The sequence below is a fragment of the Petaurus breviceps genome, unplaced genomic scaffold, assembly GCF_028583685.1.
Source record: "Petaurus breviceps papuanus isolate PSGF00001 unplaced genomic scaffold, PetGlider_PUasm1.0 90330, whole genome shotgun sequence".
Classification (NCBI taxonomy): Eukaryota; Metazoa; Chordata; class Mammalia; order Diprotodontia; family Petauridae; genus Petaurus; species Petaurus breviceps.
In genome coordinates this window covers 1,145,094-1,169,994 of record NW_027187219.1, presented here as the reverse complement: position 1 = coordinate 1,169,994, position 24,901 = coordinate 1,145,094, and the positions used below count along the sequence as shown (strand labels likewise).

Here is a 24,901-nt window from a genome sequence, read left to right as displayed (position 1 = left end):
TCAGAAAAGTAAACCTAGGTGTTGAAACATATATTCAGTCCTGTAGATGTGGATACAGTTTCTTTTACTTGAAATTTCAATATCTACTTTAAATATACCTAACATGAATGATTGTTATACATCAGAATTTAGAAATCTATAGGATTATAGTAAAGAAAGCTAATTAAAGTGACAGTTAAACAGAAATTACTTTATTTGGGAAAATAGAAAACATGTTCTTCACATTTTAATGAAGGAAGTTTGAATGGCTATTACCTTTGTTAAAGCTGAACTTATTTTAGAGGAGATATATATGACACTTATTAATGTAATGTCATTTTACTGTTTTCATCAGTTTGCTTTTCAATATTTATCAAGTACTAGGGAAAAGCCAGAGACATCAATATGGAGGCTACTATATGGATGTGATCTACAACATTGGCCTTTGCATAGAATAACCATTAAGGCACTAAAAAAAAAGATTGGAACCTCTTCCTTGGACAGAAAACTTGAGACAAGCAGACTAAAGTGCAAATGAACTGGTTGCAATATGGGATGTTTCTGAGCACTAATGTGGATCACAGAAGTTCATCCAGTAGGTGATAAAGGTGTGATGGATAATGACCAGATACATATACCATTACTGAAACCTTGCTCTGTACCTTGAAATCTTTCTCTGCCTGCAGAAGTGGACACGGGAGACTAGATGATGATAGGAGGTGCCCTCTTGCCCAGTTGATGCTATGTTTTCACCAAGCACTGGAGACACTGAGCAGACATTCTTTTCTATGTGTGCTTTTAGGTGATGCATATATTTGCTATTTATTTTGCAGTTTAGTTTTTAATACATCTTTCATCAAAGATGAAATGCTTTTGTTCCTGAAAGAAATAATAGCTTGAACGCATTTCTCTTCTTAATTTCCACTATTTAATGTGAGGCTTTTGGTATCATTTATCAAAGCATACTTTCCATATTGGTTCGAGAAGAAGGAATAAGGACAAGGTAGTAGGACCAGATCTCCATACCTGTTACCAAGTAACTCAACTCTTGGTTGAGAACACTTTGAACTTTATGTTAAGGTTGGATTCTGCTCACCTGGGTGTGGGGAGGCACTCTCCCAAACTTCAGGATTTTTTGTGCTCCTGTTTTTCAGAACTGGTTCTAAGAATTTGCAAGTTTTTGGTGCTTCCAAGATGGTGTGATCCTGGGAGAGGTATGGTCACTGCTCTCCTGGTTTGTATTCTGGTAAGGGAAGATCCCTGACTCCCTGCAGCTTCAAGTACTAGTGCTTTCTTTGCTTTGGAACTGTGACCAAAGACACTCCTCCCTTGTGACCTATTCCCAGCCCTCCTCTTTACCCTGGAACTGCAATCCAGAAGTACGTATGGGAAATAGAGTTGCCAATAAACACCAGCTGTACCTAGTGCTAGCCAAGGGTCCCCTGCAATCCTTTTTTGACTAGTCTGACCCCCGTACTGGTTCTGGGTTAAGAGCTTTCAAAGCTGCTGCGGTCACTATTATCACCATTGTGTTTGTGGACTCCAGACAGGACTCCAACATGCTGTTACAGACTTCTCAAGCCAACCTCTTAAGTTTTTTAGGCTGGAGAAATGTATCTCTCAAATCTTTTGTTGGTTCTGCCATTACAAAATTTGATTTGAGGCATTATTTTAAAGTTGTGTGGATGGGAATGTTGGGGCAGTTCAACTGGGTGGCTGCCTCATCTACTATCTTGACCTTTTCCTAGTTATTTTATAAAGAAAGTCTATGAAATGAACCATAGGAAAGAAAACAGTTTTTTATAGGCTGAGAAGGTATTTATCATTGACACTGGGGCCCATGAGGCTGTGGTTTCTTCTCCATATTATGCCTTTAATCTACTTTTACATTCCAGAGACTTGAAGATGGGGAATAAAATGGGAAAGAATTCTCACAGAGGTTTCAATGATGTCTGCTTTTACCTCCAGGATGCTCTGTGGAGTTCTCTCTGGGGGATTGTCCAGAATTAAAAACATCCCCAGGAGATGCTGTGGTTGATGAGAAAACTGGACAAAGAAATACATCAGTTGGTTAAGTATCCTAGTGGGGAGACCAGGGATAGTTATGGGAGCATCATTACCAAAAAGAATGATCATGGAGGAAGTGACATGTAGTAGAAAAATCACTGAATTTGGAATCAAGGGATTAGAGCCTGAATCCCCTTTTTTTGGTTCTTATCATCTGTGCAAGTGACCTTCTCTCTCTGTGCTTCTATTTCCTAATATGTAAAATGAGGGAGTTGAGCTACATAACTAAATCTTCATTCAGATCCAAATACTAGGATCCCAAGCATGGGACGAATAGTGCCTATATTTCATCACATGTATATTGTGAATGATTTAACTGCAAATTTCCCCCTTTGTCCCTACCTGCCATCAAGCTTCAATTGGGAAGTTTTCCATTGTCTACCTTCCATCTTGATTCATGTTGTGAAGGAATTAATTAGGCACAATCTCAGGAGACCCAAAGAGCAATTAAAAAAAGTAGAAGAGTGGTATAGCTCTCAGAAAATGCCAAAAATTCTTGGCCAATAGAGCTATGAATTGACATTCTCAGAAGTATTGTAGAAGTAGCCAGCTATTGATAGAGTTTTGAACTCTGAGCTATGAAAGCCATAATGAATATTGTTTTGACTCAGACAATTAGTAGTTGTGTGGCTGTTGGCAAATCACATAATTCTCTCAGTTTTGTTTTCCTATCTATAAGATGAAGATAATAATATCACTTAGCTCACAGAGTTGTGCTGATTAAATGAGATAAATAACATATGAGATGCTGTGTAAACCTTAATGTGACAAGTGCTGTTTTATGTGCTAGAGAAGGGCTGTGATTATTTATTATTTCTAGGGTAGAACATACCTTAGTTCAGGTCAAGAGAGTAAATATGACTTTCTCTTTGGGGCCCAAGATGTCATTGTGAATCTATGGACATCTTTCTGGTCATGGAGGTGAGAAGTCCTACTAATAGTACGGAATCCTAATGATCACAAACGAGACTGCAAAGGACCTTGGAATATAGAATGTTAGAGTTAAAGGACATCATAGAATATCAAATGCCAGATTGGGAGGTTCTTTAGAAATTAAAATGTAAGAGCCCAAATAAACTTTAGAACAGAATATGTTATGGCTGGAAGGACCTCAGAACATAGAACATTGGACCAGAAAAAGAACTTAGAACACAGAATTTAGGATATGGAAGGATATGGAAGGGATGGTAGAAGGGGCTTCTCATTTTAAATTGGTGAAAGTGAATCCCAGAAAAGGCAAAGATCTTTCCCAAGCTCGCAAAGTGAGTTAATCACGCAACTAGAATTAGAACCCTGGTCACCTTTGTTGAAACTTTAAGCAGGTCATTTAACTTTTCTAGTCTTCAGTTTCCTCATTTGACAAATGAGGAGTTTATACCAGATGACTTCTAAAATCTCTTCAATCTACAAATCTCTAATCACACTACTTCAGACAATTTTTTTCTAGGCTTCAGTTTTATTCTCTGTAAAATGAATGGTTTAGAAAAGATTACCTCAAAATCTCCTGGCTCTAAGTCCTAGACTTCTAAGCAGGAGAAAAGTAGTATCCACATTAAACATGTATGTAATATTAATGATAAAGTTGCAAAAGTTTTTTTTTATTCCTAATGGTCATCAGGTTTTTTCTTGAAAGAACTTCCCCAAATCTACAAGTATATTATTAGGTTGTTAAGGAATTCATGCTTAAGCAAAATCTCAGGTGACCCAAACAGCATTGAAAACAAAGCAGAGCAGGGAGCAGGCACCCTGGGAATAATGAGAATTTTGGGAGAGCAGGTTACTTGTCCCTCCCAGAAGCATTTTCTCTTTGCTAGGATAAAGCACACCTGTGTTACTGTCACCACAGTGAATAGTGTTTCCTGAAGCACTCTCTCTAGCTATTTCTTTCTGGTCATAGAGGTGAGAAGTCCTGCTTACAAGTCAAGTCAACACGTACCTACAATGTGCCAGGTGCTATGCTAAGAAAGGTAGAAGATAGTCCCTACATTCATGGAGACAACAATCTAATGGTGAGATAATATGCAACCAACTAAATAAAAATAAGATATATTACAGATAATCTCAGAGGGTAGCTGCTAGCATCCTTAAGAAAGGTTTCTTGAAGGTGATGGGATTTGAGTTGAAGCTTGAAGGAAGCCCAGAAAGCAGAGATGAGGAGAAAGAATTCCAGGGATGGGGAACAGTGAGTGAAAATGACTAGATTTGGGGTTGCTAGGTAGTGCAGTGAATAGAACACTGGCCCTGGAGTCAGGAGGACCTGAGTTCAAATCCGGGCCTCAGACACTAGCCACTTAACACACTTAACACACTAGCCGTGTGAACTTGGGCAAGTCACTTAACTCCAATTCCCCTGCCTTTCCCCCTCCAAAAAATAAAAAGCAAAAAAAGATGACTAGAATTGGGAGATGGAGTGCTAGGAATGGAAGGGAAACTGATGTCCTTGGATCAAAGAGTTTGTGGAGGGATGTAAGTTGTAAGAATACTGGGAAGGTAGGAAGGTGTCAGGTTGTGATAAACTTTAAAAGGGATCTTATATTTGATCCCGAAAGTAATAGAAATCTGCTGACTTTTTGAAGCAATTTTTCCATAAAAGGAAGATGATATATAAGATGGATAGATCAAGTGAGGGTTTTTGAGGATAAGGGAGACATAAGAATGTTTCTAGGCAGCGGGGGGGGGGGAGAATCAGTGTACAGGAAGAGATGAAAGATTAGTAACAGTGGGAATGGCAAATGGGACCATCTGCTAGAGAAAATGGGATGGGACTTGTGCATATTGAGGGACTTGCCTTGGTGAGAAGAATGGTCATCTAGTTATGTGAGTCATGGATAAAGGAGGCAGTGAAGGAATCTGTCTGAGTGATATGAGATGAGAAGGAGGAGGAGGAGAGAAAAAAGAACTTGTGGCAAGTAGCCTCATTTTTTTCAGTGAAATATGAGTCCCGGTTTTCAGATCATGGGGTAAGGGAAGTAAGAGTCATGACTCAAGAGGAGGAATTTAAAAGTTTGGAAAAGCTGCTATGGCGAGGGAGATAGTGAACTGATTAGGGAGGCCAGATGAGGGCACAGTGAGTTTGATGCCACCAAATTTACAGTGGATCCAGTCCTCATGATTTTGCTCTTTTCTCCAGCTTCTTTCAGCAGTATGTGAATAGGAGCAAAGTCAGGGGATGGTGAGTGCAATCCAAGGTCACTCTTGACGAGGCAAGATCAATGTTAGGATAAGGGGGCAAAGAAGAAAAAACTGGATGAATCAGAAAAGACAAGGTGGTGATATGTGGTTTGAAAGAAGGAGGGGATTCTAATATGCAGAAGTGTTTCAAAGGTATGGCAGTAGAGTATGCACTATCATGTCAGTAGGAATGGTATGTAGGTCAATTTAACTGAAACAATGAAAAGAACTAATATGAAAGACACTTGGAAAGTTAGGGGAAATCTTGATTATAGGGCCTTTAAATGCCAGGTTGAGAAATTTGTATTTTATTCAAGGGGTAAGCAGGAGCCACTGAAGATTTTAGAGTAGGGAGTTAGTTACAAATCTTTCCTTGTCTCATATTCCTCTCAACAGATCAATGGATATTGGAAGAAATGAGACTTCTGTAATCATGCTCATTTTCCAGGGAATCTCCGACCAATTAGAGCTGCAGGTCATCCTCTGTAACATTCTTGGGAAGCTATCTCTTCACTTTGACTTGGACATAGGTCTCATCATCTTCATCAGGAGTGACTCCCATCTTTACTCCCCCATGTAATTCTTCCTCAGTTTCCTGTCCTTCATAGACATCTGCTACTCTTCTGCTATTAATCTAAGAATGCTCTCTAACTTCTTCCTGGAAGAAAAAAAAAAGGATTTCCTTCTTGACCTGCACCACTCAGTGTTCTTATAGTGACCTGGAAGGGGCTTTCTCTTTCTGTCTCTTGGCTATCATGGTGCATGACCACTATGCAGCCATCTGCAGCCCACTGAGTTACTCCACCATCATGTATCTGCCAGTCCGTGGGAAGCTGATGTCTGGGACCAATGTGTCTGGGTGCCTCAGTAGCCTAGCCCAAACAGCATCTGGGTTTCACCTCCATTTCTGTTGGCCAAACATAATTCATCATTTATTTTCTGCGATGGACCTCAGATGAGAGCTCTGTCCTGCTCCAGCCCCTTCATCACTCAAATAATAATGTTTGTAGTAGTGGTTTGAGTATGGTTGTTCTCAGTCCTCATTGTCCTAATGTCTTGTGGTTATGTTATAGTCACTAACCTGAAAATGCCTTCAGCCAAGGGAAGGGTGAAGGCTTTCAACACCTTTGCTTCTCACCTGACTTCTGGACCTCTCCTCTGGCACTGCCCTTTGCGTGTATCTGTGTCCCAACTCTGGCCATTCCCAACATCTGGACAAGATGTTATCTTTCTTCTGCATCATTCTCATCCCCATTCTGAACCCCCTGATCTACAGCCTCAGGAATAAAGAGATTAAAGATGCCCTGAAGAGGCTCATGAAAAAGGAAAAAAATTTCCTAGTAATTATGCCTCTAGTTGTTTTTGTTATAACTAATTGCTAAATTGTATAATAATTGAGGGGGTAGATTTCTGTGATTTAATTAGTAGAAGAACTCCTAGTGTTGAAACTCCCTTCACTGATGAAGATGGCAATTTATTTCTAACATATAGTGTTAGAGTATTGCCTGTTGGCACTAAAAACTTAAAGCAAGATCCCAATGATCATGAAGTTAGTGTATGCCATTGGCAGGCCTTGAATCCCAAACATCCCGAGACCTAGGACAGTCCATCTTTTATGCCAAACTTTCTTTTAATAATTCATATAGTTGTAAATTATGGCTTTTTGTGAATAGTGTATAAAAATACACTAGAGAGGGCTTTTTTTGGACCAGAAAAGGAGGTGAGAGTGAGGCATAACTGGAAAGTCTGAATATTGATCTAGCATCTTCAAAACATCCAAAGGACCTAGAAGAAACATCTAGAGCTTTGGGTAGATTTTCAATGTTGCATGCATAGAAGGATTTTTTTTTAAAGCCAGAATCACTCAGGATCCAATGAGATAACAAATCTGCTGAAGTAATTCATGTTTATATGCAAAGGACCGGGACTATTGAATAAATCAATCAGATCATCATCCCTACTTCCCCTCCCATTCTCCCCTCCCCCCGCCCCAGTTAAAGTAAAGGTCCTAAGTCCAGACACTTTTATCAAGTGATAACACTCTTCTGTGGAATAATTGACTTTGGACTAAGTGTGAAAAAGTCTTCAGTATACTGAAATGACCAGTGCATAGTAATCATGTTCAGATTGACTAAGGAAACTTGGTCATGTCTTACAAGTCTTCTATAATCATTGAACCAGTTTGAGCCCAAGACATCCAAGTATTTGATTGGAAATGAGAGCACAATCCAGCTAAATGCCTGAGAGAATTAAATGGAGGGGAAGATCAAAGTCCTGGGCTTCAGCTTTGCTCTCCATCTGCCTTGGTCTCAGCTCTTTTCACCAGGACCTGGTAAGTCCCAAAGATTTTCGATTCACTTCTCACTGGTGTCCTAGAAATATCTCCGAAGAGTTGATTGAAGGGTCTCTTTTGGGAGCCAAGGGTTCTTGGTTCACAGGTTCAAGGCTGTATAAAGAGCCCAGCAGAAAAACTGTAACATTCCTAAGTAGAACATCTTTGTGCCAATTATATTACTGTAGTAAATATCCCTTTCTAAAAACTAATTACATCTGACTGTGTATTAATATTGACTGACGATCATGGTGTGCAGAATAATGATAGGTACTTCTAAGCTATATCATTAAAAAAAGACAACCATCAATCCCTCAAGGTTACACCTAAAACAATGAGAAGAGTCGGAGCCATCCTGTCTCTGGGGAAGTGACGTTTTAGTGTGGGGAAGTGACTTGTTAGTGCGGAAAAGGCATCTCATAGTATGAGCCACATATATATCGCAGTGTGTTTTGAGGCATTTTCCTCATTCCAACCCTGAGAGTTATGGGACAAATCAATCAATCAAAAATCACTTATTAAGTCAGCATCTGTGCAAAAATGCTGATGATAATGGGGGAAAACGGTAAGGACACTTCCTGTCCTCAAGGAGCTAAAATTCTAATTATCCAAGGCATGTAAATAACCAGATACAGAGAATATGCATGCAGAAATGATGAGGACTGATCTCAGAGGGTAAAGTACTAGCAGCCCAGGAAACTAGGAAAGGCCTCTGCCAGAAGGTAAGATTTGAACTGAGATGTAAAGGAAGCCAGGGAAAATAAGAGGCAAAGATTAGAAAGACAGGCATTTCAGGTATGGGAGATGGCCAATGCAAAGACACAGCAACCACAGGAGATTAAGTATCATATGCATGAAATGGGAAGTGTATCAGTGTATCCAGATGTGAAGGTATTGCAAGACTATATAAATGATTAGTCTCAATCATAAATAGTTCATATTCTGAGATCCCTTTGCTTTGAAATAGTAGGCAGGTGTCCCTGAGCTGTCTATGGGTGGTAGAGGCTAGTGTAGGGAGAGTTGCTTTCTGCTTTTAAAAAAAATTAATTAATTTATTTTTAGTTTTCAACATTTACTTCCATAAATTCTAATTTTCCCCCCTCCACTCCCTCCCCCCTCTCCCTCCCCCCAAGATGGTCCACAATCTGATGTAGACTTTCCATATACATTCCTATTAACATATTTTCACATTAGTCATGTTGTATAGAAGAATTATAACAAATGGGAGAAACCATGAGAAAGAAAAAACAAAAAAAGAAAATAGTCTGCTTTGCTCTACATTCAGACTCCATAGTTATTTCTCTGGATGTGCATGGCATTTTCTACATGAGTCCTTTAGAAATGTTTTAGGTCCTTGAATTGCTGAGAAAGGCTAAGTCTATCAAGATCAGTCGTTACAGACTGTGGTGGTTACTATGCACAATGTTCTCCTGGTTCTGCTCATTTCACTCAGCATCAGTTCATATAAATCTTTCCAGGTGTTTTTTGTAGTCTGCCTGCTCATCATTTCTTATAGCACAATAGCATTCCGTTCCATTCATATATGACTACTTGTCTAACGATTCCCCAATTGATGGGCATCTCCTCAATTTCTAGTTCTTTAAAAATTTTTAAATTAAATTTAATATTTATTTTTATTTTACATCATTCGTTTCCACAAGATTTTGAGTTACAAATTTGCTCCCCGTCTTTCCCTGACCCACCACCCCAAAATAGCAATCCCATTGTATATCCCATTGTAACCCTCCCCCAATCTGTTCTCTCCTATATCCTCCTCCATCTCCCTCCAACTTTCCAGTAGGGCAAAATGAATCTCCATACCCCAGTGCCTGTATATCTTCTTTTCCAGTTGCATGTAAATATATATACACATACATATATTTTAAACATTTGATTTTAAAACTTTGAATTCCAGATTCTTTCCCTTCTTCCCTTGTTACCCACCCTTACTGGGAAGATAAGCAATTCAATATAGGTTGTACATGTGTAGCTATGCAAAACATTTCCATAGTGGATATATTGTGAAAGACTCACTATATTTCCCTCCCTCCTATCCCACGCCCACTTGTTCTATTCTCTACTTTGACCCTGCCCCTTTTCAAAAGTGTGTGCTTCTAACTACCCTCCCACCCAACCTGCCCTCCCCTTGTGATAGTAATGGCAATTAAAGATTCCCCTGTATTGGCTTGGTTTTCAAATTGATTGTGTTAAAACCCAGAGCTTGTTAATCCCACCTGTGGGATGGGCTTGTTGATGTGAAAAGAAAGTCCTGAATTGGGAGGAGCTGGTGACGCAGATTTGGAGAGACAAGAGAGAGGCAGAAATTCTTTTTGGAAGCAGCACCTCGTGGAGAGGCAGAGACTAAGAGATTGCTGGTGGCCGCTTTGAATTGCCCTGGACTTTTGAGACCTGCCCCCTGAGCTGCCAAGGACTGAGGAGACATGGCTGTTTTGCTGGTACTTTGTCTGTCTGTTTTGATGTTATTTTGCCAGATTTGTCCACTGGTGAAAGACTGTCCTGTTGAAGAAGTCCTGGAACCTGGCATTTGGTTAAGAAGGCCTGAGACTGTCCTGCAGACAGAGAGTGAATACTGTCCACTGGTGAGGGACAGTACTGAGAGTGAATACTGTCCACTGGTGAGGGACAGTACTGTTGTTGCAGGGGTCTGGAGACTGTCCGGCAGACAGAATGAATACTGTCCACTGGTGAAGGACAGTGCTGTTGTTGCAGGGGTCTGGGAGCCTTTCTGTTGGTTCAGAAGCCCTGAAGAAGGATTTTCTTGTATGTTTACAGAAATCCTGGGAGAGGGCTTTGCTAATGTGTTCAGGGGTTCTAGGACTGTTCTACAGACAGAGGATAAATTCATGAAGGGACTGGCAATGTATCTTATGGCCTTGCTAAGCCTTGTCTCTCCAGGAACTAAGATTGCTGAGAACTTGCCTCGTGTCAAGATGAAGAAAAGACCTCCATTTGGGTATTAAGTGCTGTGTTTAGACTTGATGTAACTCTGGGGTAGATTCAATTGTGATCCAGGGGTGGGGAACTTTTGACCTTTTTGTGTTCTATGGTTGAGCAAATGAATGTATTTTACTTATGTTTGGAAACTAATCTCCATTTGAGAAGAGGGGCTTTGTGGTGGACTTAATTAAGGTATAGCCTAGGGGTGGAGAAGTATTTGGAACAGAGACTTTGTAATTGATTGAATGATTGGAAAGTCCTGGGGTGGGGTAGGCCTTGGAGATTATTTAATCACACTTAGTAAATGCTGTATTTTGAATGATGTCATGTTTTGATCTTCTCTGTTCTGGGTTTGTTACTGAATAAAATAGAGAGCACCTATGCTGGTATTTTGAACCTGGGAAGTTGCCTTTGCTTGATATTACATTACACCCCTCCATCATCCCCCCTCTCATCCCCTTCCCCCCTACTCTCCTGTAGGGTGAGATACCCTATTTAGTGTGTATATCATTCCCTCCCTAAGTCAAATTCAATGAGAGAAAGGTTGACCCATTCCTTTTTGCCTTACTGTTCTTCTTCTCCATTGTAACAATTTTCCCTTGCCTCTTCTATATGAGATAATTTACCCCATTCTGTCTCTCCCCATCTCCTCTTATTACATTCCTCTCTCACCTCTCAATTTCACCTTTTAAGTATCATCCCTTCCTATTCAATTGATCCTGTGCCCTCTATGTATACATGTACACATATATATACACACATTCACATATGTATTCATACACCCATATACCCTCCTATATAGACATATATATGTATGTATACATACACACATATATGTACATTTATATTCCCTTCAACTATCCTCATAGCGAAAAAATTTTTATAAGTTACAATTATCATTTTTCCACGTAGGAATGTAAATAGTTCAACTTTGGTAAGTTTCTTATGTTTTCTTTCCCCTATTTACCTTCTCATGCTTCTCCTGCTTCTTGTATCTGAATGTCAAATTTTCTATTCAACTCTGGTTTTTCATCAAGAATGCTTGAAAGTCCTCTATTTCATTGAATGACCATATTTTCCCCTGAAACATGATACTCAGTTTTTCTGTGTAGGTGATTCTTGGTTTTAATCCCACTTCCTTTGATCTCCAGAATATCATATTCCAAGCCCTTTGATTCCTCAATGTAGAAGCTGCCAGATGCTGTGTTATTCTGATTGTGTTTCTACATTATTCAAATTGTTTCTTCCTGGCTGCTTATGATATTTTCTCCTTAATCTGGGAACTCCAGAACCTAGCTATAGTATTCCTAGGAGTTTTCTTTTGGGGATCTTTTTCAAGAGGTGATGGGTGGATTCTTTCCACCTCTATTTTGCCCTCTGGTTCTAAGTCATCAGGGCATTTTTCCTAGAGAATTTCTTGAAGGATGATTTCTAGGTTCTTTTTTTGATCATGGCTTTCAAGTAGTCCAATAATTTTAAAATTATCTCTCCTGGATCTATTTTCCAGGTCAGTGGTTTTTCCAATGAGATATTTCACATTGCCTTCTATTTTTTCATTTGTTTGGATCTGTTTAATAGTGTCCTGATTTCTCATAAAGTCACTAGCTTCCATTTTCTCCAATCTAATTCTGAAGGAATGATTCTCTTCAGTGAGCTTTTGAGATTCTTTTTCCATCTGGCAAATTTGGCTTTTTAAGGCATTCTTCTCCTCATTGACTTTTTGAGCCTCTTTTGCCATTTGGGTTAGTCTATTTTTTAAGGTGTTATTTTCTTCAGTCAGGTTGTTGACTTCTGCTTCATGACTTTCTTGCATCATTCTCATTTTTCTTCCCATTTTTTCCTCCACTTCTCTTATTTGGTTTTCAAAATCATTCTTAAGTTCCTCTATGGCCTGTAACCAATTCATATTTTTCTTGGAAGCTTTTGGTAAAGGAGTTGTGACTTCATTGTTTTCCTCCTCTTCCATGGTTTGATCTTTTTTGTTCCCAAAAAAGGAATCCAAAGTCAGATTGCTGTGCTTGCTTTGCTTCCTTTGTTTGCTCATGTTGCCATTCAATTGTTTGACTTTTGAGCTTTTTGCCACAGTAGAACTCTGCTTCCAGAGGGGAGAGCTTTGTCCCAAATCACTGGGGTTTTCACAGCTGCCAGAGCTATTAGTTAGGTGCCCTCTGAAGTCTCTACAGGCTCTGGCACCTGGTCACATACCCCAGGACCTCCACCCAAGACAGCAATCCAGATCCAAGCAGGTTAAAGAAAGAGTGATTACCCCTCAGAATGGTTGCTTGGTCCTCCTATGTTCTGCAGGTCAGGAGCTTTGAAGCAGACATGCAGCAGTGGCGGTGGCTGCGCCTCTCTCTCCAGGGGAAGAAGCTGGATTGCACTCCTTGACCCCCTGTTACCAAAGTCCACACTGACCTTTTACTTTGCCTTTGGCATTTATGAGTTGATAATTCTGGAAACCACCACAGCTTCTGGTGATCTACTCTCCCAAAGTCCCTCTAGGCTTGGCTGGTTGGGGCACCCTGAAGCTAAAAACTGTGGGCAGGGCTGGGCTCTGCTCCTAGCGTGTTGTGATGAGCCCTTCCTGTGTGCCTGCCAGGCTGCCTTTAGTGAGAGGTTTGTTTCTCTCTGTTACTTTCTGGGTTCTATAGCTCTAAAATTTGTTTAGAGTCATATTTTATAGGTATTTGAGGTGGTTATGGGGGGAGCACATGGAGTTTTCTTGTTTCTATGCTGCCATCTTGGCTCTGCCCCCTCAATTTCCGGTTCTTGACCACCACAAAGAAAGTTGCTATAAATATTTTTGTCCATGTGGGTCCTTTTTCCTATTTTTATGATCTTTGGGATCAGCCCTAAAAGTGGTATTGCTGGGTCAATATACATGTGTTTTTAAACCTTTGGGCACAGTTCCAAATTGCTCTCTAGAATGGTTGGATCAGCTCACAACTCCTCCAACAAGCGTTTATCATTTTCCTGTTTTGTCATGTTAGCCAATCTGATAGGTATGTTGTGGTACCTCAGAGTTGTTTGGATTTGCATCTCTCTTATCAATAGTGATATAGAGCATTTTTTCATATGATGATAGCTAACTAATTCCTTCCTCTGAAAACTGCCTGTTCATATCCTTTGACCATTTATCAATTGGGGAATGACTTATAATCTTGTAAATTTGACTCTGTTTTCTATATATTTTAGAAATGAGGCCTTTATCAGAGATACTAGTTATGAAAATTCTTTCCCTGTTTTCTGTTTCCCTCCTAATCTTGGCTGCATGACTTTGTTTATAAAAAAAAAAAAAACTTTTCAATTTAATGTAATCAAAATGATTCATTTTGCATTTCATAATGTTTTCTATCTCTTGTTTGGCCACAAATTCCTCCATTCTCCATAAATCTGACAGATAAACTATTCTTAGCTACCCTAATTTGTATATAATATCAACCTTTTTATCTAAATCATGTACCCATTTGAACTTTATTTTGGTCTACAGTGTCAGATGTTGGTCTCTGACTAGTTTCTGCCATACTATTTTCCAGTTTTCCCAGCTGTTTTTCTCAAATAGTGAATTCTTATCCCAAAAGCTGGAATCTTTGGGTTTATCAAACGGTAGATTGTTATAATCATTGACTACTATGTCTGGTGTACCTAACCTATTGCACTGATCTACATCTCTATTTTTCAGTCAGTACCAAATGGTTTAGATGATTGCTACTTTATAATACAATTTAACTATTAAGTTAATTTTGAACTTATTATTATATATTTTATATTATTTAACAATATATTTATATATTTTATATTATTTAATAATATATTATTATATATTAACTATTAAGTTAATTAATTAACTAAGCCACTTTCCCTTGCATTTCTTTTCATTAATTTCCTTGATATTCTGGAATTTTTGTTCTTCCAGATGAATTTTGATATTACTTTTTCTCACTCTACAAAATAATTTTTTTTGGTAGTTTGATTGGTATGGCACTGAATAAATAAATTAATTTAGGCAGAATTGTAATTTTTATTATACTAGCTCAGCCTACCCATGAGCAACTGGTATTTTTCTTATTATTTAGTTCTGACTCTATTTGTGTGGAAAGTGTTTTATAATTGTGTTCATATAGTCCCTGGGTTTGTTTTTGGCAGGTAGACTCCCAAATACTTTATAATATCTACAGTAACTTTAAATGGAATTTCCCTTTCTATTTCTTGTTGTTGGGCTTTGTTAGTAATATATAGAAATGCTGAGGATTTATGTGGGTTGATTTTATATCCTGCAACTTTGCTGAAGTTGTTTATTATTTCAAGTAGTTTTTTACTTGTTTCTCTAGGATTCTCTAAGTGTATCATCACTTCATCTGCAAAGAGTGATAACAGTTTCTTCTTTGCCTATTCTAATTCCTTCAATTTCTTTTTCTTCTCTTTTGTTAAAGCTAACATTTCTAGTACATTATTGAATAACAGAGGTGATAATGGACATCCTTGTTTCACCCCTAATCTTTTTGGAAATGCAAGTAGCTCATCCCCATTACATATAAAGCTTATTGATGGTTTTAGGTAGGTGCTACTTATCATTTTAAGGAAGGCTCCATTGTGCTCTCTAGTGTTTTTCATAGGAATGGGTGTTGTATATTGTCAAAAGCTTTTCTGCATCTTTTGAGATAATCTTATAGTTTCTGTTAGTTTTATTGTTGATATTATCAATTATGCTGATAATTTTCCTAATATTGAACCAGCTCTGCATTGCTGGTATTAATCCTACCTGATGAAAGTGTATTATTCTCATGACAAGTTACTGTAATCTTTTTGCTAATATTTTATTTAAAAATTTTGCATTTATATTCATTAGGAAAATTGGCTTATAATTCTCTCTGTTTTGGCTCTTCCTGGTTTAGGTATCAGTATTACATTTGTACTGTAAAAAGAATTTGGTAGGACTCCTTCTTTGCCAATTTCCCCAAGTAGACTATATAGTATTGGAATTAATTGTTCTTTAAATGTGTGATAGAATTTACTTGTAAATCCATCTGCCCCTGGAGATTTTTTCCTAGGGAGTTCATTGATGGCTTGTTCAACTTCTTTTTCTGAGATAGGGTTACATACAGTTAGGTAAAATAATTCCTAATTATCATTTTAATTTTCTCTTCATTGGTGGTGAATTCACCCTTTTCATTTTTGATACTGGTAATTTGGTTTTCTTCTTTCTTTTTTTAATCAAATTAACCAAAGTTTTATCAATTATATATTTTTAAATAAAATTAGCTCAATAGTTTTCTTCATTTCAATTTTATTAATCTCTCCTTTCATTTACAGTATTTCTAATTTGGTATTTAGTTGGAGATTTTTCATTTATTATTTTTCTAGCTTTTTCAGCTGCATACCTAATATCATTGATCTCCTCTTTCTCCATTTTGTTCATGTAAGCATTCAGAGATATAAAACTTCCCCTAAGAACTGCCTTTGCTGCATCCCATAGGTTTTGGTATGCTGTTTCATTATTGTCATTCTTTTGAATGAAGTTATTGATTGTTTCTGTGATTTGTTGTTTTACCCATTCATTCTTTAGGATTAGATTATTTAGTTTCCAATTAATTTTTAGTCTGTTTTTCCATGGTTCTTTATTACATATAATTTTTTTGCATCATGATCTGAAAAGGATACATTTAATATTTCTGCCTTTCTGTACTGGATTGTTAGGTTTTTATTGCTCTAGTACTTAATCAATTTTTGTGTTTGTGTCATGTACCACTGAGAAAAAGGTATATTCATTTCTATCCCCATTCAAATTTCTCCATAAGTCTAACATATCTATATTTTCTAAAATTCTAATCATCTCTTTAACTTTTTTTCTTGTTTATTTTGAGGTTAGATTTATCAAGTGCAGAGAGGGAGAAGATGCAGTCCACCACTGGTATAGTTTTGCTTTCTATTTCTTCCTATAACTCCCTTAACTTCTCCTCTAAGAATTTGGATGCTATACTACGTGGTGCATATATGTTTGGTAATGATATTACTGCATTGTCTATGGTTCCTTTTAGGCAATATCTAAACCCCATAGTACCCCACCAAAGAAGAGATGAATGTGCCCTGTCTTCAGTAAAAAGCTTGATTGTTATAATTGCACAGTGTTCAAATCTCTCTCTCTCTCTCTCTCTCTCTCTCTCTCTCTCTCTCTCTCTCTCCCCCTTGCTTTTACATGCTACTCACATGTTGTGTTCCATGGATTAGACTCTACATGCAGCTACCCCACTAGTTGTTCAGAGCATCATGGTGTTGTAGGGTGTTATTCAAGGTGAGAACAAAACCTTTCAGGTGCTCTTGTACACCAACCTTCTTCCCTCCATGCTCAGACTGTTACTAGCTTACCACCTTTTTAATCTTCACAGGGCTCACAAGACACTCAAGGTTTATGTTTTTATATTACCTCATGAATTATGAAAATACAAAATCCTTCTCATTAATTAATTATCACAAATCACTTCAGTTTTAAAAAGACTGGAGAAACAATTTGACCTATAAATTCTCTCTCCTGCCAGTCTTAAGCTCTGAACTCATAAACTTAGAAAAACATAATGTCACAGTCTCCAACATTAATTAGCAGTCACAGATTATAAAAAAAACATAGGTAACTATTTACACAATGTGTCAGTTTTGAACAAGGTCGCCAGAGCTGCATCAATGCTCTGGAAAGACAAGGTCACAGCCAGAACTACATCAGTGCTCTGGAAAGAAAGAGGGCAAGAAGGTGCTGCCTAGAATTTCTCTCACCAACACTGCCACTGCTGACTCCCCCCCAAAAAATGGAACCATAATTCAACAAGTTGGTCTTTTTCAGAATGTAATCTCCACAGAATAAGAGTTAATTTGACCTAGAAACTACCCTGTGATTTTCTAATTTTGATTCTTATTTAGAATGAAAGTTAATTTTTTTTTTGGTTCCCTTCTGGAATAACAAAGTCAAATCTTTTCCATTATCTTCTTAGATATTAAAAACAATTGTTAACTCCTGGACAAATGTTCTTCACATTTTTGTGTGTCATCGACCCCTGGGGCAGTCTGGTGAAATCTGTAGATCTCTTATCAGAATCATGTTTTAATTATATAATACAAAATACAAAGAATTACAATGGCAACTTTACATGTGGAAATGTAATAAGTATTTAAAGCAAACAAGTTCATAGACATCAGGTTAAGAGCCCCTGTAGTTTGGTCTCTCACAAACTCTGCCTGCATGAGAGTTAACTCATCAAATATTCTCAGGAAAGAAGGTCTCTTAGTTTCTTCTCAGTGTTATCATTAACTAACAGTATGTAAGATCACATTCAGTCTTTCTTAAAGATACAGTAATAATATTTAAAATCTCTGTGAGAAGGGCTATTAAACTTTGGATTATATGTTGTTCTAGTCCTTGTATATTGTAGTTACTTCATTCCTGCATCAGTTTATATGTCTTCCCACGCTTCTCTGAATTCTTTACATTCATGGTTTCTTATGACATAGTAACATTCCATTGTATACCTCGTTCAGCCATTCCTCAATCAATGGGCTTCTGTATTATTGCTAATTATTTGATTCTACCAAAAAGTACTTCAATAAATATTTTGATGTTTTGTCCTTTCTTTGACCTCCTGGGGCATTTGCCTCACAGTGTGATTTCTAGGTCAACAGTCATGTACATTCCTTTGGACCAATTCCCAGCTCTACCAATAGTATGTCAGTGTGCCTGTCTTTGCACAACCCCTATCATCACTGACTGTTTTCATCTTTCATCTTCTTTACCAATTTACTGTGTGTCATGGTTCATTTTGACCATCTGATCAAACGTATGGACTCCTTAGAATGTTTTGAGTAAGTACATATTTTAAGGGAATGCTAGAGTTCAGTTAAAGGTTAATGACTACAAGCATTAATTTTTCCTCATCTAAGTTTGTAGACTTCCTGAAATGTGTCCATAAAATCCACATCAAGCATCTTTGTTATACCCAGAATTGTGAAAGTTAACTGACCTGCTTTTCTATCTCTGTTTGTTAATAATATGATGGCTTGTATAGAAAATCTCAATGTTGACCTTAAAGAAGAAATATGAGGAGATGCACCTTTGCAGAAACAGAGGTCTACAGATGTAGGCCACACCTATAATGTTAGACTTTTTTAACCTCTAGCTTGTTTTTTGTTTCTTTGTTTTGACATAGGGATGACTTTTAGGGAAGGGACAGGAAAGGACACAGGAATGTTGGAGATGGAATAGTGAAAGATCTCAATAAAATCTATATAAATTTTAAATGGCCTTTAAATAATAATAATTAGCATTTATATAGAATTTTAAGAGTACAAAGTGCCTTATGAATATTATCTCATTTGATCCTCACAACAACCCTGGGAAGTAGGGGCTATTATTATTATTATTCACATTTTAAATGTGAGGAACCTGAGTCAGAAGGAGGTTAAATGATTTGGCTAGGGTCATACAACTAGTAAGTATCTGAGGCTAGATTTAAATTCAGTCTTCCTGATTTCAGGTCCACTGCTCTATACAATGTACTGCCTGGAAGCTTTTCTTTGCCTATAATTTGTAGAATTTTAAGTAGAAACAAATATTCTATGCTGTCAAATGCTTTTTAGTCATACATTGATATAATTTCATTTGGAATTTTTTGTTTATATATATTAATTATTTTCCTAATATTGAAAGATCCCTTCATCCCTGATATAAATCCCACTTCATCAGAGTGAATAATTTTGTGGACATATTCCTGAAGTCTTTTTATTAGGATTTTATTTAAATATGTTGGAGTAATATTTATTAGTGATGCTAGTTAATATGTCTCTTTATTTGTCATTTCCTGCTTTACATATTGTGACCATATTTGTCTTATAAAAGGAATTTAATAGTTTTTCTCCTCAATTTTTAAAGAATAACTTATGTCGCATAAATATTAATTGTACTTTGAATCTTTAATAGAATTCACCTGTAAATCTGTTTCCCAGATGTCCCCTTACCAGCCTTTGATCATCTTTTTATAGTTAATTCAATATTAAGATGTCATTTTCATTTGTAAATTTGAATTAGGTTAATTTTTTAAAAGTGATTCTCCAATTAAAAAAAAAGCTCTCACTTATGATGCCATATATATTGATTCCAATAATTCCATTTTTTCAATTTCTTTTAATTCTTATAAATATGTTTGGTCATGTTAGCTAAAATTTTATCAATTTTGTTAAGTTTTTCAAAGAACTCGTTTTTAGGCTTTATGAAAAAAATCTTTGGCCTTTTTGTTTTCCATCTTATCTATTTGTCCTCTCTTCAAGATTTCCCCTTTAAGGCTTATTGTGGATTTGCTTATTTATTTGGTCTTATTTTGTCCTTTTATTGTTTTTAATTGCAATCTGATTCATTATTCTTCTCTTTATTTTTTAAGCATATATTCTCAGGGATATAATTTTTGTAGAGGGTATCTTTTGCTGTTATCTCAGAAATTTTGCTGTGTTGTTTCATCATAACAATTTTCTTTTATATAGTTAATGTTTCTAACATTATCTGGAGATCATAACTAAGTTTCCATTTATATCTGTATCTTTTGCTTGTGTTATTTGTATTAATTTCTTTTTTATTAAATTATCTGAATGTGATGTGTTCAGCATTTTTTTGGCATATGTTTTGACTGTACTAAAAGCATGGTGTATTTTCTAAAGTTCCACATGGTACTGCGCAATATGTATATTCTTTAAGGTTCCCATTTAGAAGATGCCATAAGTCTTTCAGTTCCAAATTCTCCAACAATCTGTTCAGATCTATATTTTGTTTCTTTTTACTTTTTAAAAATAAATCTGCCTACTATTTAGAAATGTTGAAGTTACTTATGATTAGTGTGTTACCATGTTGTTTGACTTTGAATGAACATTTCCTATGTGAATTTGGATATTATGACATTTGGAGCAAATATGTTTAGTACTAAATTGATTGCCAATTTCCATTAAGTTTAATGCTGTTTTCCTTTTAATATCTCTTGAAATCAAATGTTTTTGTTTTTAGATTTGTAACATGATTATAACATTCGATTTATTGAATTTCCTTTATGCTAACAAATTTTATTCTTATATCTATTTTTCCATTTTGTACATGTTTTTACTTTTAGATATATTTCATGCACAGAACACATTGTTTTCCGTATCCATTTTAAAACTACATTTTTTTGCTGGATTATTTAACCCATTAGCATTTAAAATTCTAATTGCTGGGTTGTGATTTTTTCTATCTACTTCATTTCTGTTGATTTTTATCACCATTTACATTTTTTGTACCTGCAATTAGTTTTGCTTGCACCCCATTGAAGCTAGCCTATTTCTACAGGTTTAACTCTTCTCCCCAACTCCTGTTTATCCACCTCATTTCATATTCTTTAAATTTACTTAAATTCTTAATTTCTTTTTCTTTTCCTCACCCTTTTTCTCCTCTTTCCTTGATTCAGAGAAGGTGATCTCCAAATGTGCAATTCCACCAAGTTGAAACCCCATTATAAGATCCCTATCTCATATTTAATATGTTTACCTTTTCTCACATGAAACCATTCTTAAGTGAAATCCTTTATTTTTTCCCTTCTAAGGAAATACCCTCTCCCCACCCCAACACCTACACCAAAATCATCTCCTCCATTCCCTTTATCCTATTCTGTCCCCACTACCCTCCACATGCTGTTTAAAGAATAATTAGTATCATTTCACTTTTCATCCATTGATGTTACAGTGGTACATAACTTTGCCTTATATTTCATTGCTCCTTTCTCCCAATTATTGCAAATTCTTATTCTATTAGTCCCTCCCATAAATGATATTAATTCATTTATTTTTTTTTAAGCAATTGGGGTTAAGTAACTTGCTCAAGGTTACACGGCCAAGTGTTTCTAGGTGGGTGCTAAGTGTCAGAGCCCGGATTCGATCCCCAGGTTATCCTGACACTGGAGCCGGTGCTCTTACTCGCTGTGCTACCTGGCCGCTCCAATATTAATTCAATTAAAGGGATCAGAGGGCTTAATTCATAGAATAATAATTCAACTCCTCAAGCTTCCCTTTTTCTGGTTCTCTAAATTTCCATAAAAAGGGATAGATGGCCAGGGCAAGTAATAATCAAATATCATAATCAAATCCTACGAAGATAAAGAGTCCCTGATGATAAGAAGCAGCAACAATAGACTGACATAACAGGAATTATAATATCTTTGCATATTCTTTTTATCCTTGTGTGCCTTAGTATTGCCCACGCCAGGAGGACTGCTAGCTGTGTGACTCAGGCCATGTCCCTTAATCTGTCTAGGTGGACACTAAGCAATATCCTGGTTTCCTATCTTTGATCTTATAACCTAAGGAAAGTTCCTGCCCCTGTTGGGACCTCAGCTTCACCATCTGCTAAATGAATGGATCAATCATCTAGTATCAAATAAATCCCAACTGTGTGCCAGGCACTATGCTAGCTGTTAGGAATGCATATATAAAAATGAGACAATCTCTACTCTAAAGGAGCTTATATCCTGCTGGATGACTTTGAAATCCTCTCAAGCTCTAAATAACAGGGTTCCCATGTCAATGATGCTTCCTCTTCAGCCTTAAAGAGTTGTTCCCCCACTGAACCATTTGAGAGACTTTAAAAAAATCAGGAAACCAATCAGTGTGATTGCCAAAGAGAATATAACAAATTGGAATGAGGTGGGATAGGTCTTTTTAAAATATTAAAAAACTCTTCCATTAAAGTCATTTCCAAAAGGAATATGGAATTAGCAAAAAAAGAGTTCACAGTTATCTCAAGCAGCAAAGACTAAGGAATGGAAGGGATTTTAGTGACCACTTAGTCCACAGCTCTCATTTTGTTCTTGTTAAGTTGTTTTTCAGTCACGTCCAACTTTCTGTGACCCCATTTGGGGTTTTCTTGGCAGAGATACTAGAGTAGTTTGTCATTACTTCCTCTAAAGAGACTCTCAAAGCCAACAGACCTATGGTACATGTTGCAAAGTAGTTAAAAACCTCATGATAAAGCAAATTCTCAGAGTTGACTCACAGGACAATTGAAAACAAGCAGAGCAGTAGAACAGGCTCCTGGGAAAGAGGGGGATTTTGACCAATGGAACTATAAGTTGGCATTCCCAGAAGTATTTTATTGCTAGGGTAAAATATTCGTTCGCTAATGTAACTGTAGTGAATATGAGTTTCTCATGCAGGCACTGGAGGGCGCCCTTTATTTGCTTCTTTCTAGTCCCAGAGGAGAGAAGTTCTATTGACAGTCAAGAATTTTAACAACTACAGAGCTACAAAAGACCTTCAAATACAGAATGTCAGAGCTGCATAGGACCTTGGAAAACAGAAAGTTAGAGTGAGAAAAGATGTTAGTGCATAAAATATAAAACCTGAAAGGGACCGTACAGTCTCGAATATGGGATGTTGGAGCTGGAAAGCACTTGAGAAAACATTTAGCTCGGCATTCTCTTTTTAAAATTCAGGAAACTGAGCAAAGAATTTCTCTAATGTCATACAGTGAGTTTCTGGAAAAGCTAGGATTACAAACTACGTTTACTGTTTCTCATCCCAGGGCTTTCCCCAGTATTCTTCATTGAAAGAAGTTAATATTTTCCATGTTTTGTACAACTTTAGGCAAGTTACCCTCATGGTTTCAGTTACTTCATCTGTAAACTGATATGGGTTAGACTCCATGAATCCTAAGGCCTCTTCTAGTTTTAAATCTGTCATTATCTACTCCTAATTCTTTAACTGGGTTAATATCATAACTCATATTTTTTTTAGATCAAACACAAGAAAAAAATTTCCCCATTCACTGGGGAATGGGGAAATGCAGTGATCTTTCCACTACATTTCAATTCCTCAATGAACATTCTTTTTGGGAAGTGCTACAATTGCTTTCATAGAACTTATAAAGTACTTTAAGGCTTGCAGATCATTTTACTTTAATATAGTGATTTCATTGACTGTATTAGGGAGAAAACCATATAAAAAAGCCCATGTGCAAGTATATAGAGGAAGAAAATGGAACACCTTGTAAGGAAGATTGACTACTGCATCAATTTGATTAGAACGAAGAGAATTAGTATGAATAAGACTGGAAATTTAGGAGAGTCTCAAATTGTGGAGTACTTACATACCACGTTAAGGATTTTGTATTTTATCATAGAGGCAAGAAGAAGTCACTGAAAATTTCTTGGTAGTAGAATGACCAAATAAACTATTTTGTTCCTTCCCATTTTTCTCTCAGCAGAGCAACAGATATGGGAAGAAATGAGATTTCTGTTACCATGTCTATCCTTCAAGGATTCTCAGACCAAGCAGATCTGCAGGTTATCTTTTTAAAAATAATATTCCTGGGAATCTATCTCATGACTTTGACCTAGAACCTGGACCTCATTATCCTCATCAGGAGTGACTCCTGTCTTTACTACCCCATGTTACAGCTTCTTCCTCAGTTTCCTGTCCTTCATAGACATCATCTGTTACTCTTCCTCTATTACCCCAAGAATGCTCTCCAACTTCATCGTGGGAGAAAAAGGGATTTGCTTCCTGGCCTGTGCCACTCCCTTTGCTGTGACTTGGATGGGAATGACTGAGTGCCACCTCTTGGCCATCATGGCGTATGACTGCTAGGTGGCCATCCGCAACCCACTGGGGTACTCCTACCATCATGCATCTGCCTATCTGTGAGAAGATGGTGGCTGGCACTTATGTAGCTCAATTGCTCAGTAACCTAGTTCAAATAGCAGCTAGGTTCCATTTCTGTTTCTGGGGGCCAAATATTATTAAAAATTTTTTTTTTCTGTTTTATGCCTCAGATCATAGCTCTGTCCTGCTCCAAGCCCTTCATTAGACAAATAATGATGTTGACGGTAATGGTTTGCTTCAGGTATTTTTCATTCTTCATTATCTTCATGTCTTATGGTTATATCCCAATCACTAACCTGAAAATCCCCTCCACCAAAGGAAGGGTGAAGGCCTTCATCACCCGTGCCTCTCACCTGACTACTGTGACTCTCTTTTATGGCATTGCCTTTTGTGTGTATCTGTAGCCCAATCTCGTTATCCCTGGTGCCTGGACAATGTTCTGTCTGTCTTCTGTCTTCTATGTAATCTTCATCCCATGAACCCTCTCATCTATAGCCTCAGGAACAAGGAAATCAAAAATGTCCTGAAGAGGCTGAAGGGAAAGTTTGCCTGAACAGTAATGTCCTCCTATGTCTTTGTTATCATTAATTTATAATAACATTAATACTCATCTTGCAAGGTGTGCCTGAGATTTCATTGGTACAAACAAGACCCAATGTTGAAGCTCCTTCTTCTGATGGACAGGGGGAGATCACCTATGACTAATACTCTTGAAAAATTGCTTGGGGGCACTGAGAG

General features: G+C 37.1%; 2 pseudogenes; both read left to right on the top strand.

Annotated features, from left to right (window-relative positions):
• The first annotated feature begins 4,980 nt into the window (after positions 1 to 4,980).
• LOC138177103 (olfactory receptor 5A1-like) lies at positions 4,981 to 6,599 on the top strand (annotated as a pseudogene).
• A 162-nt stretch (positions 6,600 to 6,761) lies between these two features.
• On the top strand, positions 6,762 to 24,567 carry LOC138177102 (olfactory receptor 5A1-like; annotated as a pseudogene).
• The last annotated feature ends 334 nt before the right edge of the window (positions 24,568 to 24,901 follow it).